At 37.5% G+C, this 12,677-nt stretch overlaps 1 protein-coding gene across 1 annotated transcript in view; it reads left to right on the top strand.

Annotated features, from left to right (window-relative positions):
- The window catches only part of bmpr1ab (bone morphogenetic protein receptor, type IAb), a 40,329-nt gene that overhangs the window by 2,153 nt on the left and 25,499 nt on the right, over positions 1 to 12,677 (top strand). The window contains exon 2 of the mRNA XM_051914850.1: positions 10,018 to 10,146. The gene's annotated coding sequence lies outside the window, so the exon portion shown is untranslated. The remainder of the gene's footprint in view (positions 1 to 10,017; positions 10,147 to 12,677) is intronic.

The raw sequence follows: 12,677 nt of genomic DNA, 5'->3' as shown, positions 1-12,677 counted from the left end.
CTCATTCCATTAGCAGTTTTCTAGATTTAAACAGAAACATCAATAATTTTGTTAAATTTTATACATATTATATTGAGACATTATATATATATATATATATATATAATGTCTCAATATAATAAGTTTTAAGAACAAATTTAATATATATGTCTCAATATATTATGCAATATTGCTTCCCAAGTAAAAATATGTTTGAATGTTTTGGTAAACAAGAGAAAAAATACTGGTTAAGCAAACAATTTTTTTTTGCAATGTTGGTGTTAGATTAGACAGCTCTCTTTATTTGTTGTGTAATTGCATACATTGAATGCGTATGATTATTTAGTGCATGAATTGTGTAAATACAGACGTATAATCAGGACTACTTGTACTTGCCCTGAAGCATGTTTATAAGGTCAGCCCTGCCCTTGACACAAGAATTCACATTCACAATCTGTGTCAGATAGATTTGTCTCATGCCTGTTCTTTCTCACAAACCTTTGGCACCCATTTCTTGCCATTTGCATCATGTTTTCTAATCTACTAGCATGTTTGTATGTGCAAGATGTGGGCTCAAAAACAGCACCCCTCCCACCTCTTACAGCACATGAAACCTTCAGCAATCTGAATTGCTCCTGCAGCCACAGGCCAGAAAAAGGCCTGTGCTCTGCTTGCAACTAAAATAGAAGGACTGGAGTGGGAGGGGAAGAGAGAAACAAATCTAATTTTCTCCCTAAGAGCCAGGCTTTCTTTATTTATATATCGTTATGGCTGTATTTAAAGGAGAAATGGTGGCCCGCTTCCTCCATGCATGACTCGCTCTTTATTTTTCAGCCTGTGGGCCTTTCGTCTGGCCATAGAAGAGCCTCTCCTTGGAAAGGGGGGAGGAGAGAGAAAGAGAACACGAGGGAGGGAGAATGGAAAGGGGGAAGAGAGAGAGTAAAAGAGTCAGGTTTCGGTCCCTGTGCGCTCTAAGCTGAATCAGACAAGAACGTTTCTTTAAGCAAAGCTGCTTTTAGTCTTACATGCTCTGATTTGCTTAAAGGGATCATTCACCCCAAAAAAATGAATATTCTGTCATCATTTACATGTTGTTTCAAACCCGTATGACTTGTTTTCTTCTGCAGAACACAAATGAAGATATTCTGAAGAATGTTTCAGCTGTTTTTGTTCAAGAAGATAATTCGAAAACTTTCTTGATTTTTTTTTTTTTTAAGTCAAGGGGGTCCAAAACAACATTAACCCCCACTGACTTGCATTATATGAACAAAAACCAAACAAGAATTGTTAAAAATGACCTTCCACAGAAGAATAAGGGTCATCAGGGTGAGAAAATGACAGAATTATCATTTTTGGATGAACTATCCCTTTAATACTCCGTATATGGAGTTGCATGCTTCATAGTAGTCTGTTCAGTTTAATGTTGTGTAATTAACCTTGGCTGTAATAAGATGTGGTAGCGAAAAACCAGAGGAGGACTAGTTTCATGGCCTTGAATGGCAGAATGAAATTGAGTCTGGGGAGATCTTATCACTTTCTGCAGTAACAGTAAGCCTGTTTATTTCCCTTTTTTAGTGCATGGAAAGGTGGAGCGCGCATCCCCGCTTGGTGAATCTTTTCTCACTAAATGTTATCTTCAAATCTTAATGAATGCCAAATCTGCAAATGGCCTGTATGCTGTTGGCAAGTGAAGAATGATTCTTTTGAGCAGCTTTGAGAAAGGACTGAAGTTGTTTCAGGTTAAAATTACATGAAAAAATCTTGTTTACTACTTTGAAGTGAAGCACATCTTTCATGCATGCAGGTTGAGTTCATCAAATACTATTTGACGTATGCTTTTAAAGGAAATGTACAGAAAACACTTGTATTTGGAAACCGCAACTAAATTAGCCTTTGTTAAGCCTTTACACCCTCATGTTGACGTAGAGCTCTATGTAATACCTTTTTCCATGTCCCTCTCTTTATCTGTCTCTGTATAGGAAATGCCATGTCTTTCAGGAGGGTTTTGTTGTGACCACACAGAACAATAGAGCAGAGTTGGTTGTGGTTAGCTGAGCGTGCAAAGCACACACACGTCCATTATTTGCTGTGCCGAGACCTCCCAATGTTTAGATCTACCATCTAGTGCTACTCCTTTATACCAATCCAGTAGTGACTTATAGCTAGAGCCTGCCACTATGTTCCCAGGGCTCAATGCTAAGGATATTTTCTACTGGTTCAGATTTTTACTTGCCCTGCCAAAATTTTCACTGGCCCCCACCACAAAAAAGTAATACAATAAAATAGGCCTGGTTATTGTTTTTGACCCATGTAACCTTTATAAATAAGGTTATGACACCAAAACAACTAGTCTAACTCGCATTTATTACTGCTGTCACTTTAAGAGAGATTGCACGGATCCAATATACTGATACACGTTTTCTTTCTCAACTGTTTATGTTCACTTAAGCCATAACCGACTGTATTTATGAGGATACTTGCCAATACGGGCATGTTGACATAATTTTTTTGTGTGTTTATGTCCGTTCAAGCGCAAGAAGACTTGAAAAGCCGCGTTTCCACTGAAATGATCCGGAACAACTTGTCCCAGGAACTTTTTTCCCCCCAGACCTATTGCTAGCTGCGTTTCCATAGCGGTCTAAAGTACCGTGAAGATAGTCTGGTGACGTAGGACTGCGCGCGACTTTCCAGTTACCGCTGGATTTCGTCCTCCGCATATAAGCTTAATAAAGCCTAAACCTCATCGTCTGTCCGTCGGTCGTGTTTTTTAAACTCCATTGTTGATTCGAATAGCAAACCACTCTTACTGCACGCACTGCAACAGACTTTAAAAAAACGATGGTTGAAATAAAATGCTGCGTGGAGTCAACCAATCAAAATGCTGCGTGAACTCAACCAATCAGCATGTTCAGCGTGCAAGTCCTACCCCCGAAAGTTCCAGAACTTTGAAAAAGTACTACCTAGAGAGCAGGTACTTTCAGAGGGGGAATTTTTTACCCGGAACTTCATTTAGACCCTGGTTCCTGTGGTCAAAACACACCGAGTACCACCCCAAAGTTCCTAGTTTCTGGGTAAAGTTCCTGTGGTGGAAACGTGGCTAAAAGACTCAATTCAGTATTTGCACCTTGACTGAGATGCAGTTTTCTGGGTAATATTTAAATTGGCAAGGCTTAAAAACATGTGAAATGATAAAGGTTTGGGATGATGCAGCACTGGCTCGATCGGGCAAGTGACAGTTCCGTCAACTGTCCCAAGTGTTGTTCACGCTGGCCCCAGGGCATTGGGCAGTCCTTATTGTCGAGCCCTGGATGCTATGTTGGTCACATGAGCATATTTATAGTTTTTCCCATATTGCTTTTTAAAGATGTAAGGTTTATTCAAAATGTATTGCATGCTCTTTTTTGCATACTGTTTTGATTGTTTGAGTATTGGATCTTTTCCCTCTGCTTTGCATGGGTAGTTATATTTGACATTTTATTATGGAAAGATCTTCCCAAACCATGCCGTCTGCATTTTTGCAGCGCATTATGTCAGGTCTGAGATGTGTTTGGCATCTGCACAGAACCACACAACTTTAAAGAGGGGCATTTCCAGAGTCTGACTCTCTCAGTCTGAACTTTGCTTGTGCTTATAGTACTGCTGAACCCTGAACAAAACCCTCAATAAAAAACATTCATTAGCACTGAGGCCTCCAGCAAGACAAGTCCATCCATCACAGTCAAAGAAAACAGGATATAATTTCTGCATGTATATAGATTAAATGCATATAGAACCTCAAGGTTTGACAATAAGGATGCCCTTATGGCTAGGGGTAAGTGTGAGAGTTTTATAACAGTTGAGGAACCAGTTCTTTTTTTCATGTGTTTCTATTCTCGATTTTTGTGATGCGTGAAATTCGAAATGAAATGTTGTTCAATACTAGTATTTAAAAAATCACAACATGTTAGTCTTGAAAGCATTAGATAGAATGAGTTGAAAATTAAAAAAAAAAAAAAAATTCATAATGTTTTCCAGCAAAAGTGACTTTGTTTCATATATTAGGGATGGGCACGAGTACTCAAATATTTGAACGTGACAGCGATGATCGATCATGAAAACGATGATCACCGCGACTTATCTTTTTCTAATTGATTATTGCGGAATTTTTGCCGGTACCCAAGTTCTGATCGGTTAGAGTTAGACAGCATGCCATCCAGACCGAAGAACTAAAGTGAAATTATGGCTTTAAAAGTGTGCAGTGATGCCTCGAATTACTTTGATAATAAAAATACAGGAAAGGTCAAGATGTGCAGTGCCAAACTTCCATATACATAACATTAGAATGAGAACATTATCGTTATAGAATGTTGTAAATTCTTTGTGCTTAATTTAGTTGCCTGTGTTTCAGCATTGTTGTTTTGGAAAGAGCGCATCCACAACCGAAGTTATACATTCAGACAAGCACATCAAGGTCACGTGCACATTTGCGTCCTTTTGTGCAGATGTAAGTTGTAATATTACTTTTATGTATTAAATAGCAGATTCAAGGAGATCGACTAACTGAAGGCCTTGTACAGCACCATGAGCTATAGTCTACATATTGTGTTTTCTGCTTCAGAGCCATAACCTAAATGAATGGAGAATGGCTGGTTGTAATTGAATGACTTCCTCCGTAATAGGTCTCTGCTTTGTAGAGGAAATGAGTAAGAGTTCCTAAATGGTGAATATGAACAGATGTGTTACATGGTGGTCATCATCACTCAACTATTGTGAGCACAGGGTTAATTATTGCCTTTCTCCTTTATACTTTGCCAGTCGCACCTCTTAATGGACTGTTAGTGTTTCAGCACAAAAGAAGACATCCGGTGGTTGTTTGACTGATCACATAGTTCGCATTAGTTCACATAGTTCGCATTTAGGCTTGGTATGATTATCTGACCATTTTCAGCACTGTTTTCTGGCTTTCTGCTTATTGGTGGTTTTAAATTGTGCTTGAAGCCTGTGGCTTTGACAGTAAACAAGTTTGCTGTCATCTCACAAAACTAAAGATCCTGACAGAAAAGCTTAGCCGTTGCCTTCCCACGAAGCTGAATCGTGACTGAATGCTCTCTCAGAGCTTGTAAAATATCACAAACATTAAAGAATATCATAACCACAGTGTAAAAAGAATGAGTGGGTGCTTTGCAAGCACAGTTGAGCCCTCCCTCGAGGCATCTGTGTTCCCATCCACAGTGCCTCAGTGAACCACGCTAACCTTCTCATTTCATGGGCTTTAATTTCAATTAGCTATGGCTGATCGTTCGCTTTGATCGTATTAGTCTCCCCTCAGAGCCCCAATTGCTTTTTATACACCCTCGTGCTTTCCTGTTGGTTTTACTAAACCCTCTGGAATTAACAGCAGTGATGGCATCTTCATATGTTTGATTTCCACTTCCTACAGCTGTCGCTCATCTTTCAGCACTGCAACAAAACAATGTGACAAATCAAGCCACATGTTTCTGGTCAAGAGTGTGAAAATGAGCAGACACAAGCCGCTCTGATTAAAAACTTAAAATTAAACTTATTTCCTAAAGCTTAATTGTCATTTTTGATAAGGCTTATTTCAAAGATTATCCCTAAAGCTTCAGATTTGGGAAGAAGTCAACATTCCAGGACTTCTTGGGAAATAACAAGTAATCCTCTTTCTTAGTGAGGGCAGTGGGGTCAACTCCTCCTGGCACCTGTGTGGATATGAATGTCTTAGGCTTGGTGACATTCTGTCTAAGAAGCATTTCTGCCCTGTGTTGGGCGCTAATCCACACAGTATCAGTTCAGTTTAATCCTGGGATCTCCTTTTTGACATATTTAGTGACTTTGCCATGTTGAGTTTTGACATGAACTTTCTTGACGACAAACAATTTACCCTCTTGATTTGTTTCTCATTTACATTAAAGCTTCTGTGTTTTTGGTAGTTCAAAAGTAATATGGTTGAGTTTGAAATGCCCATATCATACTTTGTTATACTGTATCAAACCTCACTTGCAAATATGTACTTTCAGTTTTCAAACGTATAGTCTAAACATGGAAGTGATCTGATCTAAGGCTGCACAAGTGGTTTTAGTGAGCAGTGTGGCATGACAGCTTTCACATTACCAATTTTTCTTACGAATCATGCCCTGTTTTGAGCTAAACTGCCAGTGTGAATGAAAGCACCCTCCAAGAACAATTCATTCATGTATATGTTTCACAACCTCCTAATGTTTAACCCTGCACCTCTACAATTGACTGCAAGCTCGTATTCATTTCTGAGTGCAGTGGCCACATCTCAAAATCCAATCAACAACTGATGCATAAAACCAAGTCGTCACCCTACATTGTGTTTTTTTTTTTTTTTTTTCCTTAATAATCCAACATCAAGTAATGCTGAAAATGCCAAAATGATATCTTGCTAAGTTGTGATTTGGCAGCTGTTCAACTGTGAAACACTGAAAGTGTCCTAAAGCAACTTGTGAGAAATCATGAATACATTGAAGACTATTCTATATTTTTTTCTTTCTTTTATTTACGCACCAAAAAGTCTCTAATGAAAAATTAACATGATTCAATTTTATAATTGGAAGAATTTAATGAACAGGGGCTCAACTCTCTTTTAAATTTGTGATGCAATGAGATGAGTGTTCAGCGTAAATGAGTACACCCCCTTTGAAAAGTAACATTCTAAACAATATCTCAATGAACACAAAAACAATTTCCAAAATGTTGACAAGACTAAGTTTAATATAACATCTGTTCAACTTCTAACATGAAAGTAAGGTTAATATAACTTAGAAAACAAAATTTTCAGTTTTACTCAAATTAGGGTGATGCAAAAATGAGTACACCCCACTGAAAGTCTCTGGAGCAAAGCTAAATTTTAGACTACAAATGTCTAATTTAACAAGAATTCAACCACAGGTGAGTCTAATTATTCATTACACAGGTGTCCAGCAGACAGTTGACTATAAAAGGGTATTAAAGCCCCTTCCCATTTCATGCTGTCAGCAATGGCACCACATGGAAGAGAAATGTCAAAAGACCTGAGAAAGAAAATAATTTCTTTACACCAGAAAGGTGAAGGCTACAAGAAGATCAGCAAAGCTTTACTTATCAGTCAGAATACTGTAGCAAAAGTGGTACAAAAATTTAAAAAAGATGGAACTGCAACCATCTCACAGAGACGTCCAGGTCGTCCACGGAAGTTAACACCTCAACAGGAGCGTCTTCTGATAAGAAGAGTTGAAGAAAATCAGCAAGCAAGTTCACTGCAGTTATCTAAAGAAGTAGAAAGCCAAACTGGGGTGACTATTTCCCGTGACACAATATGGCTTACACTGCAGAGGAATGGCATGCATGGGTGCCGTCCACGAAAGAAGCCTCTCCTAAAGCCCAGGCACAAAAAAGCCCACCTAGAGTTTGCCAGGGCCCATGCTGACAAAGATGAAGACTACTGGGACTCTATACTCTGGAGTGATGAGACCAAGATAAATGTTTTTGGAACTGATGGCTTCAAAACTGTATGGCGTCGCAAAGGTGAGGAATACAAAGAAAAATGCATGGTGCCTACAGTGAAACATGGTGGTGGCAGTGTCCTTATGTGGGGCTGCATGAGTGCTGCTGGTGTCAGGGAGCTGTATTTCATTGATGGCATCATGAATTCACAAATGTACTGCTCTATACTGAAAGAGAAGATGCTACCATCACTCTGTGCCCTTGGTCGTCGTGCACTTTTCCAACATGACAATGATCCTAAACACACATCTAAGGCCACTGTTGGATTTCTGAAGAAGAACAGGGTGAAAGTGATTCAGTGGCCAAGTATGTCTCCTGATCTGAAGCCAATCGAACACCTATGGGGAAGAGACAAGTTGAGCATCACTCTCCATCCAGCATCCAGTCTCTAAAAGAGGTCATTCTTGAAGAATGGAAAAAGATAGATGTTGCAAAATGTCGCCAACTTGTTCATTCCATGCCTAGAAGACTTGGTGCTGTCATTAAAAATCATGGAGGCCATACAAAGTACTAGATGTAGTAGCTTTGTTGTGGGGTGTATTAATTTTTGCATCACCGTAATTTGAAATTGAAAAATGTGTAATGTAAGTTATATTATTAACCTTACTTTCATGTTATAAGTTAAACAGATGTTATATTAAACTTAGTCTTGTCAACATTTTGGAAATTGTTTTTGTGTTCATTGAGATATTGTTTAGAATGTTGCTTTTTTTTTTTTTTTTTTCAGAAATGGAATTCGGCAGACCAAATATCTTTTCTGACCTTAGCGTTGAGAATTTATTTCCATAGTGATGTTGAATATGAAAAAGACAAATTTCCTCCTTTATCCAAAAGAGTCATGGCAGTTTTCATTTTATCTCTAGTCAGAAGTGCTGCTAAATCTCTTCTGACATGGTAAGATTGTTGTTTGCTTGTGTTTTATGCAGTAGTGGCCTCCTAATGTTGTTATCTCATAAATGTAATCTTTCCTCCATGGGCCTGTTTATACCTGGTCATTTAATGCATTTTCTCTGATTGGATAGCTATATGATTATGAAAAGACCAGGTGTAAATGCTCTCCGAAACGCTTTTGAAACTGATTTAAATCTGATCACTCAAACCACTTGAGGAGGTTGTTCGAGACACATTCCAGGCGAAACTGGACAAGTGTAAATGCATCTGGCTGTTGAATATGTAAATTTTATTCCTCCCAAAATGTTAAAAAAATAAATAAATAAACGTGTAAGAGCATGTTAGCCTGCAGCCTGATCTGACAGTGCACACATTCCCACAGATATGGCCCAGATGAGTAGCTGAATGTCTCTTCATCAAACCGACATGCAAACTGATGCAAATTTAACTGAAATTTCGGTGTCGCATCCTGAAGCTCAACACACAGTCATCTTCATTAAAAGTAGCGAGACTAAATTATTTTACCAGTGCTGATGCTGCTCTCTCTCCTATTGCGGAGAGAGAAATTAGCTGTTGATAAATAAAATGCAGCCCATATCTGCTGCTTTCATTGGTGTGAACTCTGTTAAATTTGCATATAGTGCGGGAATTAAAGATCAGATTAATATTCATTTTGCGGAGACACATTTATGTGGCCAAGTGTAAAGGGAACAGTTTTAACAAATCGGATAGCTATCAGATCAATAAAAATGCATGACATGACCAGGTGTAACCTAGTAAAAAAGTAATATATTTAAAATACATTTGTTTCATACTAAGTATAGTTCAAATATATTAACATATTTACTGACATATCGCTTGAGACTTACTGATATAAAAATGATAATTAAACTTTATTTAAATTGGAGTACTACTTGTGCACACTGCACATTTCTTAATATTAAGCCTAAATGTGTTTTAATGTCAATAATGATAAGGATTGTATTTCAATAATATTAGTCTTGAAATACAAGTTATTTAAAGTGTACCTAAAGTATACTTGCAATAGTTCCACTTTAGCACAATCAAATATACTTAATTATATCTTTAGTTGGACCTCAGCACTACTTCCGCACAATTAAAGTGCATTAAGTACAAAATTAGTTGTTCCAATTTAGCAGACTTTAAGTATATCAATTTAGTATACCAAAAGTACAACTGCAGGGTATTTTTATTAAGTACATAAATATGTAAGGCCCGGTTTCACAGACAGGGCTTAACCTAAGCCAGGATTAGACCTTAGTTCAATTAGTATATTTAAGTAGCTTTTATAAACATTCACAAGAAAAAAACATTACTGGTGTGCATCTTGAGACAAAAAAATAGCACTGACATATTTTAAGATTTGTCAGTACAAGTTGCTTTCAGTTAAAACAGCTCAAACATGCATTTTAGTCTAGGACTAGCTTAAGCCTTGTCTGTGAAACCGGGGTAAATGTATTAGTAGCATACTTACCATGAAATAAATGTATTTAAAACACATTTTAGTTTTTTTTTTTTTTTTTTCAATAAGGTAAACAGGCCCTTAGTTTTCCACCAGATTGTATAATCATCTTTTTTTTTTTTTTTTTTTTTTTTTTTTTGCTCTCCATGTCTCTTTAGGTACTACAAAGGTTTTTCACAAGAGTTTGTGGCTTTACCTTGAGATACATCTACAGACAGTAGCCTCTTAGTACTGACACCCATGATTCCCCGGATCATCATGTACTGCCACACTTGCTACCCTGTGAGGTAAGAACCTGCTGCTTCCTGTTGCAGACTGCTGTATGATGCTCTCCTTTACTTTATGATTGAATTTATTCCATTTCTGTTTGGTCTGTGTGTTTTTATACTTTTTTTTTTTTTCTTTTGTAAATCAAGGTCTGTCTTATTTCTCAGAAGCCTTTGTGAAATTAAACTGCCGGTAAATGATTGGAGCACTCTGCTCTGTTACCAGAGTGTCACTTCTTTTTCAAAGACTCAATCCAGAGCCAACTACATTAGTAAATGCCACAGTTTTTCTTTACTTCCTCCACCTTTGGCTGTATTTTCGTAGCGGAGAAGGAGCGTACAAAAACCTTGATTACCGAAGCCCAGAGATTAACCCTTAACCCCATCCCTGAGACAGAGACAGACCTACACAATCAGTGGATTTCCTGTCTCATAATTATTGGCGCTTGATTGGTCTGTCAGAGACCAGATCCCCCTGCAGCCCACCCCCATTAATGACCCACGACATATGAGAACTGTGTTTACATGCAGAACTCCATACCGCCACATTGACTGGATCACTGTTGGGATTTTCTCAGGTACTTAAGGGCTTTGCTTTTGATTAGACTGTAGTGCGAGTTTAGATGTCGCTCTGAGGCATGGGTCAATCAGTCTGTGATGTAGTGAGTCGTATGGAACTGGGATGTTTACATGGAGCTAGATGGATGGATGGCTAGAGGGAGGGGCTGTTCCACTCAATTGCAGCCACATGTTTGCAAAGGATGTGGAGCTGAACGAGGCCGTGTGATCTGCCAGACTTTAAACAGGGCCTTCGCCTGTGGGCAGCTCTAAAGTTTTCCAGCGCGTTCCTCCAGCCTCTTCGTTACTGTGGTTTCTGGGCAAACACACTGCCCTGTTGCCGTACAATTTCGCATTCATGAACTGCACTCGCACTGCCTGAGATTCCCATACAATTGCTCAGACAAATCTGTTCTTGTACTGACTTACACGAAAACAGAGACCACACACATATAACTAAGTTATATTGAGATGGGGCACGGAATATTTCATATATGCCAGTGAAAATATGCAGAAAGTAGAAGCAGGAAAACTTTCAAACATGCACATGAAGCATAATGGAAAATGACATTGTCAACTAACTATGGTTTTTGTTTGTAATACATTGACCACCTGTTTTATGTGCTCTGTTTGTCTGTTCTGACATGTTTATATATGTATCACTGTAAAAAAAAAATCCTGTTAAATTTATGGTAAAAACTGGTAGCTGTGGTTGCCAGAAATTCACTGTAAAAAAAAAAAATACTGTGACAATGTTTCCAGTTTTAGAGGATGCGTGTATATTTTACAACTTATAACCGTATATTTCATTAAGTGACATAATGTTAATATACCTACTTTAACTACCAAAATCTACCTTTTAACTTAAAATGTACAGATAACCACCACAATAATAATAGAAAGCCACATGATTAATCAGAGTTTGCAGCCTATTGCAAGCAGCTTGTCCATAAAACATTGTATATAGGCGGTGCGCATGTTCATGCGTACAAACACAAAACACCATCAGGGTAACACACGTGACACTATAATAATGCAATAAACATTAACTGAATATAAAAAATGTAACACAATTTTTTTTTTTTTTTTACCATAAATTATATGGTAGTTCTTAGTTTTTACTTGCAAAAACCACACATTTGTGTTGCTAAACCATTTACAGTTTATTCGTATATGTTAAGGAAACTTACAGTTAACTAATTAATGTGTTTCTGTAGAATTTTTTTATAGTATTTTTAAGTTTTATAGTTGAAATAAAATGTGTGTACGAAGCTAAGCTACAATGTAGGTCACTTAGTGCAACTTCACAAAGCATAAATGGACTGGCATGAATTCAGTTAGACTAAATGGTTTACATTTTAAAAAGACAAATTATTGTTTTATTCTGACTAAAATCGAACTTTTCAAGTGAATGTAAACAAACTGATTGTTGGATCTGGGATCAAAGTGTCCAGATGTCACTCTTCAACTGAAGAACAAAGTCTTTTACTGCACTTCCTGCTGCTGTAATTAATTAGGTAAACTCAACAATTAGGTAAAAACAAGTTGTAAAATGACGGACATTTAGTAGTTTAACAGAGTAGTATGACCTATTTATGTTTCAGCGTTTTGGAAAAAATAGGAGAAGTTCATTGACTTAAAGGCATAGTTTATCCAAAAATGGAAATTTTCTCATCATTTACTTATTCTCATGTCGTTCCAAACCTTTATGACTTGTTTTCCTCTGTAGACACAAAAGAATAACCTTAAGGTTCTTTACAATGCAAGTCAATGGAGGTCATTGTTGTTTTAGACCACACTGACTTTCATTGTTTGACCAAAAACTGTTGAAACTTCTTTTGTCACTGAATAAGAAATACATGTTTGGAACGACATCAGGTGAGTAAATAACAGAATTTTCATTTGTGGTTAGATTATCGCTTTAAAAGCATGGAGTTTTCTTAAAAATGTTCTTTTTTTTTAATTTTTATACTCTGGACTTGTTGAGTACATGA

This window comes from Ctenopharyngodon idella, chromosome 12, assembly GCF_019924925.1.
Source record: "Ctenopharyngodon idella isolate HZGC_01 chromosome 12, HZGC01, whole genome shotgun sequence".
NCBI lineage: Eukaryota > Metazoa > Chordata > Actinopteri > Cypriniformes > Xenocyprididae > Ctenopharyngodon > Ctenopharyngodon idella.
Note: the sequence above shows the minus strand (reverse complement) of the source record. Positions and strands in the feature narration are given on the sequence as shown.